The 11,409-nt window shown below is 41.9% G+C and overlaps 1 long non-coding RNA gene across 2 annotated transcripts; it reads right to left on the bottom strand.

Annotated features, from left to right (window-relative positions):
• Window positions 1-257: 257 nt before the first annotated feature.
• On the bottom strand, window positions 258-10,659 carry LOC308042422. Of its 2 annotated transcripts, XR_013922359.1 has the most exons (4): window positions 10,463-10,659; window positions 3,111-3,377; window positions 1,070-1,281; window positions 258-688 (listed from the first exon to the last, which is right to left on the bottom strand). It is a non-coding gene; the product is annotated as an uncharacterized lncRNA (long non-coding RNA). The 2 variants fall into 2 exon arrangements; XR_013922360.1 differs by lacking the exons at window positions 3,111-3,377; window positions 10,463-10,659 and adding an exon at window positions 2,012-2,213.
• Window positions 10,660-11,409: the final 750 nt, after the last annotated feature.

Genomic DNA, 11,409 nt, shown 5'->3' with positions numbered 1-11,409 from the left:
CGAAAAATACCATTGTAACAAAGGAACAGGCATCTTTCCTGAATGTGGGTGGTTTTGATGCCTGCACTGGTTATAATATAAGAAGCAAGGTCCTGAAGAATATGAAATTTAGGAAGATGAGTAATGTATGAAGTGTGGAGGCAGTGAGAGATGATCCACAAATTATGCGGTTTTATTTAATAATTTATAAATAAACATCAGCTTTGCCCAAACTGCTCCTCAGCCTAGCAATTATTTGTTAGCTGATTTCTTGTTAGTGCTGTTCTTTTATAATAACAAGCTGTTCCCAAAGCCTCACATACAGAGAGTTAGACAATCAAAATACTGTGCGCAATTTTCCACTTCATTCATTCAGTTAGCTGCAATTAAAACAATGCAATTCAAAGCCTTGTGTGTTTCTCTGAAAAAATACAAAACTTTAGTTGTTACTATTAATATATACAACCTACAAGAAAGAGTTAACAAAGCCCCTTTGTCTCCCCTGTTGTAGTAATTTTCTTATCCTTTTTCTGTAGATGCCCTGGCAGACATCAATATTTCTTTCAGTCACTGTTCTTCAAAAGACACACGGTTTTCATTCAGCTGCCCAGAAAGAAAAGGAATGCAGTGGGCCAGATTCCCTCGGTGGTCAGATCCATTCAGGAAGGTAGGTGAGGGTGCAGGGGTCTCATCAAGAGGAGAATCAAACCTGTTTAGAAGGGAAGAGATCATCATTTTAGCAGGCAGTAATCAAATTTGTGTTCAGATTTTACCTAGGTATTTTACATAAACATTTCATATTTCTGGAAAAGCAGTGTCTTCATGGTTACTGATCTCTGCTCACCCACTTAATATAACCAACATACTAAGTTTTAGCATTCCTGAAGATCCATTCCTCTTTTTATGTGGCTTCGCTAATGAAACCCAATGACAGTTTAATTAATATTATACCAGTTTCACAGGTGCAAAAGAGAACAGAGGCTGAATCTTGCCCCACAAGTGTTAAGCCGTCCTAACTGAGCAGCTGTGACTGTCTCCCATACCACAAAGCTCCCTCAAAGTGGCAGATTTCCATCAGCCGAGAACACACCTGAGTGTGCAGTGCTCAGAGAGCAGCAGCATCCCCGCAGCCTGAGGATGTGCTGGGTTTGTCCAAGTCCCACACCATCTCCAGAGCTTCTATGAGCAAGATACATCTCAGCACTGTCCCGAGGAGAAGGCTGTACTCCTGATGTGTTATTTGGTATGTTAATTCAGTATTTCAGCTCTACTTGTTGACAGAGACTCTGATTCAGCCTACTCCTGCAAAATAATAACAAACCACTGTTTTGGATCTGTAGTCTTAATTATTATCCCACCAACATAAATGAGCATATCATTTAAGCTCAGTTTCTCAAGAAAGATCTACTGTTTCTGCTTTGATAAGATGGCATGAAATTCATCCAAACATTTATCAAACTATGTGAAATCTTATTGGAAGAATATGTTCTGACATTTTGTGAATAAAGTCCTCCACAAAAAAGTAACACCAAAATGTGTGTCGGAGCAGAGATTCCTAAAGTCTGGTCCAAAGGGAATCCACAGCCCATCTAGTGCTCACTTTTATTCCTTTAGTTCAGTACGCAACAGCACAAAAAGGGGATGGCAAAGTGAAGAATCAAAATCCACATTTTTTTCCCAGGAAAGCAAAAGTCTCTGCCAAACCCAGCTCCAATTACAGAAACACTTCCCAGTATTTTCCTTCCTTCCAGTTACTGCAGTTCTACAAAGATGGTACACAGTGATGAATGACAAGGAAGGTAATTCACCACACAAGGTGCTTGTTCAAAAATTATTATTATTATTATTATTATTATTATTATTATTATTATTGAAAGAAACACTAACATCATACTCCTGGCATATGACTTTATGCTTGAAGAATCTTGCAATTTGCATATAATCTGTGTGAAAGAAATACAGTTGAAAGACTGCATCTCCAACTGTTGATGAATGTTTCCAGCAAGTCTAACAAAAAAAACCCCTCACAAACCTCTCTGCTTGGCACATGTTTTTCCAAATGTGTTTTCTTTGTTTTGGTCATTATAACGGAGATACCACTAGGCAGGTAGCAACTGTAAGTGTTCTGTAATAAACATACTTTTCGTAAGGCATTTCAAGGCAATTTGATTACTAATAAACTTTATAAAAAGATAAACTTATAATCAATTTATACCAAGGATCGTTATTACAGTAAACTACATACAGTAAGGCACTGTCCATGAAATGAAAGAGATATTTCACATCACTTTAATATACTGACATTATCAGCCAATCTATAAATACCAAGAATATTTTCATTATCATCTACACTTAACTTTCTTTACGCTTTCAAGTGCCCTTTTGTCCAATACCTGAAAACACACAATCCAGTTCCACGGAGTAACTCTAAAAATCACATCAAGGAAGTACTTTATTAATTTCTTTCAATGTCTTCCAGATTAAATCCGCTCTTGTATAAACACAGCTAAGGTTTTCTGTAAGCCTCTAGTCTAAAAACACACGGTTGAAGTTAGTAGATCTTTTCAATCCAGCAACAAAGGACCATGCAACTAGAATACAGCTAATAACTCCTGCTGATGACACACAGACCAGAACAAAAATCAGTGCCGAGACCCTTAGAATCAGGGGAATAAAACCAGATTTAAGAACTAAAAGAAGAGTATGGAGCACACAAAAGGAATAGGTTTGTGTCTACCTTTTACCTACTCACCTTTCAGACATCAGGCTTCATTAAACTTCCAAATATTGGTGCAAGAATGAGCATAAACACCAGAATACCAAGGTAATGAACAGACAGACATTGTAAATCTGTTCACAGCAGTGTTCCAGATTGGTGCTAAAATAAGAGTTATGTGCTACATTCATTTCAAGTAAATATAAGAATATGTATACTCAGTTCAGGCCTTCTTTAGTCATCATCTACTTGGGAAGAAAGGAAGAAATTAAAGCTTCTGTAGAACAGCATTCATTTTTCTCCATGACAGAAATTGAAAGTGAACAAATAGGCTCTTCCCCAGTTCAAGTCAAGGAGCATTATGTGTGCAAATCCCGAGGGTGACACCTAACCTGCCTCATGCAGCCCCGCTTACCTGCTGTGTAGGATCCCAGATCAAAAACAGTTGGCTCAAGCTTCCAGAAGGAGAAAGGTTTCACAACAAAATATTCTTTCAAATAGAGGTTGGGTGCACAAATTCACTGTCTCTCCTTGTAACAAAAGCTTTCTTCCTTCACGTTTGCTAGAAGACGTGATCTATACCAGTCACACCAGAAGAGCAATAGAAACTTGCAGTGTCCTTTCGGGCCCATGCAGCTAGGAGTAGTTTCTCTTATGAATGGATAAATGTTCTCCTGGCCTCCTAGAACATGGAAATTAAGAGCAAAAGAAACCCCAGAGTCCTCCAGAGTCTCAGCATTTCCACCTAGCCTTCTATTCAAGTATTTCTACCCTTTGTTATCGATACTAAACAAACTCATGGATGCACTGAATAACAAAGCAGCAGCTAATAAAATTAAACTAAGACAGACAGCTCTATTGAACAAAATAGATTCTTCCCTCAAACAGCAATGACAAGAGCAGACAACAGCAGATGTGTGGTGAGACAGACCTTCAACTGAGAAGGCAAGCGGGCAGGCCATGGCCATTGTGTGAAGTCTGTGGTTTCGTCCTGGAAGTTGTGGCTTCAGCCCCAGGTCCCAATTCCTTATCACAAACCAGCTGTCTGAGCACATGCAAGGCCAGCTCCTCCTCAGCAAGCCTCCATCAAATTTAAATATCATTCATCCAAAGGACCTCTGGCTTAAGCATCCTGCCATAGACATGGCTATTCAGCACAGCAACGTGGAGGCACAAATGGGCTGGGGCAGGAGATAGCCAAGACCCGTTTGGGTTGAGAACTGGTGAGAATCCCCTGACCACCTCCCATCCCTGCAGGTTGCCTGTGGTGTTGGACAGTCAGCAGGGAAAATGCCTCGGCTGCCTTCTCTGAATCAGACACAGATGACTGCAGATTATTTAATATTGCCTGTATTCCAGGGGCATCCTGAGGACCACAACCAGAGTCTTTGGCCGTGCTCCATAGGGTATTTTCCACACAGCAGGCAAAAGGCAGCATCTGCATGTCAGAGTTTTTCTAAAGGTGTACCTGCAAAGCAGCCGCTTTTTAATGACTCTATGCTCTATGATCCCAACATCCAAATGTGGCTAACTCAGCCTCTATTTCTGGACACTGGGGATGAGGAAAACCTGCGTGACCACCCGTGGTCAAAGCCACCCAGCCTGCTGACACTGGAGCCAGACAGATGAAAGCCACACATGGGGCAGCCCCCGCTTTGCATTTTGGTGCAGATGCACACAGAGAAAGCACTGAGGGCAGAGCTGAGACAGTGGGAAGCTTGGAGAGAAGGAGGGCATCTGTTACTTGAAATCACTCTAAAGCACATTACAAATCTGTTAAATCATTGTGGGTTACCCTGTATTTCAGAGTAAATTAGTAACTTTTCAGAGGGAGTGAAGAAACTACCACTCCACTTTTAAATAATGAAAATGCTAAAAAACCTACACTTAACAGCTCTAAAACTGCAGCAAGTCACCCACCAACACCCACTCCTCTTGTCAGCAGGCTTTTTTCAGCTTTGCCTATTATTTCTGTCAAGCCAGAGACGTTTAATGTTTGCTGTGCTTATCTACTCAACTTTAAGGAGTCCCAAATGTTACAAATACGTACCTGTGCCACTGACCTCTTTCCCCATGGCATTTTGATCTAAATAAGTAACAAACACAGAGTTTCCCAAATCATTTTGGATTCACTGGCTCCAAGTGCATAGCTGTAAAAAATCTGCTTTAAGATTAACATCCAATTTTATTCATGCCTGAGGCTTCACCACAGCATCTATTTTTGTAAGATTAACAGCAAGATCCCAGTTCTCCAGAAATGTAAAGAGTAACAGCCAATTGTAAAAGGAAGATGATGCGTCCTAACCTGCTCTGCTCACATCCAGGAAGGTACATTTTCCTAGTCCTTTCCATGGTGGGCGTAATTTCTATTTGCATTTTTGCACCTACAACATGCAGCATGTGTATTAGCCTTTCTGCCTCCCATTAGCTGAAATGCATTTCTGATGAAACCGTGGGTGCCAAAAACTACTAACACAAACTTCACATGTGCAAAGCATCCCCTGAAAGACAGCTTTTACTCTGGAGGAGTTAAGAAACAGCCGTCTTCCTGTACCTTGCAGAACAGCATTTTGAATCATCTAACTTGAAAATATAAGTATAGAAAATGAGCACTTGATATTTCAGCTAATCCATCTGAAATGAATATACATGAAAACCCTCCTTTTTGAACACGGCAATTGGAGGACAAATTGAGGGCCATTTTTAACCTAAACAGCAGAAGAAAAGTTGCTTTAAATAGTGTCTTTGGTATCTGTCAATTAGAGCTATTGCATTGCTGTCAACTTTCACTCCTCCTTTAGTTCCAGCTTCGCTCCATCCTACACAGATCCGTACAAATCAATTGTCTCTTGCACTAACCGCTGGAAAGTGAAATTAATAAAGTGTGAGAAGAGCTGATTCATGAAGCTGACACTCCTGTGCCCAGCAACCCTGGGTTTCTCCCCTCCAGCTAGCTGTTTGAGATAGGCAGGCAAAGTGGCAAAAGATTATCAAATTGCAACTGTCATTCTTAGCAAAATGCATCTCAATGCTGGAAGGAATTTTAGGTTTTAAGCTAAAACACCACCCCAAAGGGTTCCTCAGAGCCTGTCAGTATCTGTACCTCGGATGGAAAGCTACCACTGAGTGCATCGTGTCCAACATATAGAACCTGCCACAAAATGAAGTTCTTCATAAGAAAGCTCATCCCAGTCTTGGTTGGTAACAATAACAAGGAGACAAGATGAGACCATCAGTCTCAATTGTGAAGACAATGTTTTCCTCCCATATTATTCTGTCTGTCATGTTCTCTTCAGGTTCCAAAGAAATCCCTGTCTCATACATCATTATTGCCCACAAAGCCTGAAAGCCTTCAGGGGGGGTTTCTTCCTGCCCCCTGTACCAGCCTTGATGTCTGAGTACCTTCAGAACAGTGACAGAGGCTTCTGCCAGCAATAAAGGGGAACATCTGCATACCAATTAAACTGCTGAGCGCTGAAGAGTTAAAAAAGAGAGAGGGGGGAAAGCCTTGAAAGTAAATCTGAGCCAACTTCTTAATTAATGCCCTAGGCCCTGATTCACCACAGCACTTAGGCTTGTAGTTAACTTTAAGCATGTATTTAGTTCCATTGAAGTCAAAAGACAGCATCGAAGAGGCAAACTACATTAGCACAATTTAATACTCTTTGGGCTAATTAATCAGCCATAAAAATTAACTATGAGAACTGTATTCCTTATTTCCCTTGCTGTGACATTTCCAGATAAAAATACTTGGATGTGGCTGGAATAAACAAAAAGTGCTCCGTTGTTTGGCTGCCACGGGCTGCTATGTTCTACAGCCATGAAGGCTGGTCCTGAAGAGCAGCTAAAGGAGATGAGCTCTCTGCACATCACAGGCCAACATCTGTATCCTCCATGTGGCAGCACACAGGCACAAAAGGCACAACCCTGAGTAATCTAAGACACTAAAAGAACTAGCAACAGATGAGCAAAGCCACCGGGCAACGGCGAGCACATCAGAGACATCTTTCCTTTTCCTTGCAAAGAGGCATTTGTTCACTGCAGTGCATCTGTGGCAAAGAAGTGCAGCAGGCAGGGCTGGGTACATGGGGAGCCTGAGGGCAGATCCAAGTCTGGGGACAGAGCTGGCGGGGTTGTGGGTGCCAGGCAGAGCTGGGGCAGAGGAGCAGTGCTGCTGTCTGAAGGGCAGGCGGACTGGAGTCGGGTCCAGCCCCAAATGTGAGCAAGGGCTAAACTCACCTTGATTCCAGTGGAGCAGGACTAAGCCCTGTAAAAAAGAAGCCCAGAGTGCAATATCCAAATACATCCAAATAGTTTCTCCAATTGGTAAGCACAGTATTGTGAATGGCTGTCAAAACTGCACCAACAATGTGCAGGCTAGATTTGGCCCGGCTGTGGTCTCCAAGGGCACAATACAACGAACTTTTGAGCTCCTGTTGACTTCACAAAGGCATATGTATTTTACAATTAACCATTCTGTAAATCAGGATGCAAGAAGAAAAGCTGGCTGATAAGGGCCCCTTTGCAGGATTTCTGCAAAAATGAAACCACGGAAAGTTTGCCGAAGTATCATTAAGAACGTACATGGACCTATAAAAGCTAGGAAATTGAGAGCAGGGGACATAAACTCCTGGTTGACAATAATTCTTTATCTCATCCATTAAGAAAATGAAAAGAACAAAAACAACCCCCCAAAAATTAGAATGCCATGAGCATAAAAGAAAGTACGAGCACAGCTTTTCAGATTAACTTTTAATTTCCTTGCTTTCATTTGTTTAGGAGCTCTATTGTTTCTCTCTTGATTTTTTAATTGTGGATACTAAAAATTCTTTTATCTTTTGAAGTCCTTAAAGTCTGTTATATAAATATGTAATTAAAGCCTCTTTCAACTGGGTATAATTTACTCTATAGTTTACAACAGCTGCACTAGAGCTATTACAGTTTATCATTTAAAAGCCTAATTAGGGGCTTCTTAATTAGTGGATCCTTCAGTCACTAGACTGTGACTGTGTAAAAGATGCTTGGCAGCTATCGCATGTTACAAATTTGCACAAAATGTTTGTGTGAAAACAAGGTGTGTACAAGTCCAAAAAGACACTTGCTGTCCCTGCGGGTCAGACAGGATCCATTCACTGCCTCTCACTTATAGCCACTGACACAGATTTCTCATTAGTCACCCCCAAACTGGCAGTCAGCCACTGAGATTTTAAGTGCAATATTTGCCCATAGACAGGGCTGTAACTCCTTCATCCTCCCCGGCCCGAGTGCCATGGGGCAGGGGAGCAGCTGGGGGACCAGTCCAGATCACTCACTGGAACCAGCCCCGTACCAGTTCAGGGCTCACAGGACCTGCTGCTCAGCGAGCAAAGAGCTTGCCAGGACCACACTATGGGGGACTGGTGGGGTTTTGTAAAGTTTTCCCCTGCTTGTAACTCAGCTGCTGTGGTACAGAGGGTCAGATTTGGGGCGTGCCAGCATTTGAGAGCATTGCTTTAAACAACACAGTGACAAAATCACAAGGTTTTATTGACTACAGGATAATATAAATCAGCTATTGAAAGCCTATATCATTAGTGCTATTGCTTAGAAGTAGTAGAGAGCTGCAGTAATGGATTGGCCTCTCTGTCTCATCCTCCCACTGGAAAACAACATATACAGGACTGATCAATAATCTGATCTAAGTTACTTGTAGACATGTCAGGTGCAAATACCCCCCCTTTCTCAAAGGTTTTAAAGACAATATCTTTTTGCAAAATTTGGGCCAGGCAACAAATTGCTTTGGATAAATTGTTGTTATGGTGGAGAACAGCATAACCAGATCCACCCACGTTATTACAAGGAAGTTTTAAACAGACAGGCAATTACTTCGTTATATGCATGTATTACTTTGCGGGGTCAATAGCTCAAGGTATTCCTTTGCAACAGGATAAACTTCCATTTGTAAAGCATGTTCTATAACATCCATGTTGCTGAGGAGCCTCTCTTTGACAGGGAATAACTAGATTATTTCATCATGGGGTTTGCAACTAATTTCTAGAGCTGAAATTCTAAAATACCTTCTAAATCAAGATGAAAATCCACTGCCATTACTAGGGCCAGGATGGCATCACAATGTTATCCACTTAATTTAGCATCGTCAAATCCGAAGTCAATGGAAACTCTACAGGTCACAGCCTTGTTTCCCCACAGACCAGTGGAAAGGGTAGGGGAGTGTTTAAGGGTATTTCCTAGATGAAGATGGCATCATTTTCACTCCATCAGTACGATTAAAGCATGTACACACATATCTTTCCCTTACCCCACTCCCTGCCACTTGCACCCAGACAGAGTGGATTTATTCCAGAAGATTATAAAGCGGGTCAGAGGGGAGCTCAAGCACAGTTATTTCCCAGGTATTACATTACAGCCTCCAGGATGTCCATGGGCTCACTGAGAAGCAGACATATACTGAGTCCCGCTCTGGCACTGACATCAAGGCAGCCTTTTTGGGGGAGAACGGACAAACACCAGCCAGGGCTTTCTGAAAGGTGAGCTGTCACCTTCTGAAAACCATTGTGACGAGCTACCTACAGACTCGAGAACTTCACAGGGACATGATATTTCTTTGAGCTGACCTTCCTGGAAAACCTTGTACTCCAAATTCCTGGAGATCCTTACACCCTAAATCAAACACCCTTTTAAACAGGTCCTTGTTGTACAACACACTGCATGGCCCCATGGCACTAATGCCGACTTTCTTCAGTAAGTTTAGTGGCATCCAATGTGGTGCCATTGAAATTATTTTATCTGATTTCATTTTGCATTGACTTCTGTGACACAAGCACAGGGATGGCCTTTCAGAAGAGGAAGAGGCCACAGTAACGTAGTGGCTTGGTTCAGGTAGCCACAATCATAAAGCAGAGGTGAAGGCTGAAGACAGAGGAGAAAATAACTTGTTCCAACCTCTCTCACAGCTTTTTCCCTGTCAGCAACTGTACCACTGTGCTATACCTCTGCCCACGCACAAATGCACTGGTAGAAGGTATGAACTGGAATCTCTCCGTTAAAGGAACAAGCAGGCATCCCAGAGACTGACACAGCTGCTATTTGCATGTAAAAGAGGAAAAGAAGGTGCATGACTGAGCCCAAATTAGCATGAGCAAAGCCTCCCACCATATTTGCAAACTACAGCTTGCACAGTGGTGCTTATAGAGGTGCACACTTTCCTCACAAAGAGAGATTTCTACCTCAGCTATATGGAAATCTGGCTAACAATAGTTCACAGAATTTAGCATCACATGAACTTTTACTTCCCTGTTCTCCTAAAATTTACAGAGGGCTAGAAAAAGAGAAACACAGTGGACAGGGGGTGAGCTGGATATGCCCAGCGGTAATTTCATCTCCACTTCCAGCTCGATTCCTGAAGCTGGCTACCTCAGTGAGAGCTGTGTTTTCTGAGGCCTCCATCACTTCTGTACCCCTAGATTTCTGAATATCCAGAAACATTCACAGTGCTGAGTGCACCTAAAAATGAAAACCGAAATAAGCAGGGCAAACGCACATCTAACACTCCATTTCTCATTTCCATCTTTTGACAAATAAGGACCACCAGCCTCTTTCCACCATCAGCTCTTTCAAAGGGATGCAGTGGGGATTCATTCACGTCTGCAATGTCTTGTCAAAGACATACACTTCATAAACTATAATATTTCCAGATTTTAATATGATCTTTGTCTCTTTCTCTGGCTAGGTACACACCTATCTAGGTATCCATGCCTGTGCACATACCAAGTCATAAAAAGAGGATTAGATGTCTTCGTAGACTATTTCAGCAGTGTAATTTTATTAAGAACTGTCCCGCAAACCAAACTATATTTTGAGGTCTTGTTGTAGAGAAGCTATAGACTCTTTTTACTTTATCATCATGCTTCCATGGAAGCTGTTGGAACAATTCAGTGCCTCCGCTGTTTCTGCAGTAGGTTTAGCGCATCTCAGAGACTAGAAAGAACAGTAAATGCAGACATTAATGGTAATAAAAATCAAAGCTAAGCCCTACATGAAAAGAAACAAATTCCAAAATGAAAAATTTGATTACACAGTACCTGTCTCCTGTCTTGACTTCCTCATTATATGTAGAAATTAACCCTGTCATTAAGCACTTTGATCAGGCTGTACATAAACAGCTTATAATGGCATGAAATCTTCCACAGCAAGCAGGCAAATGCACAAGGGGAGGAATACTGACATTTGGGGCTGCTGACAGACATCAACTGCTCCTGCTCCCTCAGGGCCAAACTGCTCGAGTAAATGGGGTTACTCCAAGGATTAGTTGCTCCCTCCTGGTTTGCACGACTTCCAGAAAGTTTCGGTAATAATATCTAAGAGGCTATCATTTGGAGATCAGTAGTATCGTTCTAAGATCTTTGAAAGATTTATAAGTTGGGTTGTTGCAACTGCTCTTAGGCTGAAATTTGGCACAGGAATTCCCAGCCCAGGATTAAGCTGAGGCAGTATCCTCTTTTTCAATTGTTCAGAAATCAAAAGAGGAAAAGCAGTACTATAGTAGGAATAGTTATTATAATCTATCTACTCAGAAGCAAGGCACCAGAGGAGAGGTGCCTGTGGTCAAACTGGTCTGGGTTTGCACTGCTCAGAGTTGAGGTATGGCACCACTTCACACACTCCAGCCCCAAACATGTGTCACTTAAACTTGGAGAATTCCCATGCACTAATGC

The sequence above is a fragment of the Nesoenas mayeri genome (assembly GCF_963082525.1).
Source record: "Nesoenas mayeri genome assembly, chromosome: 7".
NCBI classification, from domain to species: domain Eukaryota; kingdom Metazoa; phylum Chordata; class Aves; order Columbiformes; family Columbidae; genus Nesoenas; species Nesoenas mayeri.
The sequence above is the reverse complement of the archived record's forward strand: the minus strand, read 5'-3'. Positions and strand labels throughout refer to the sequence as shown.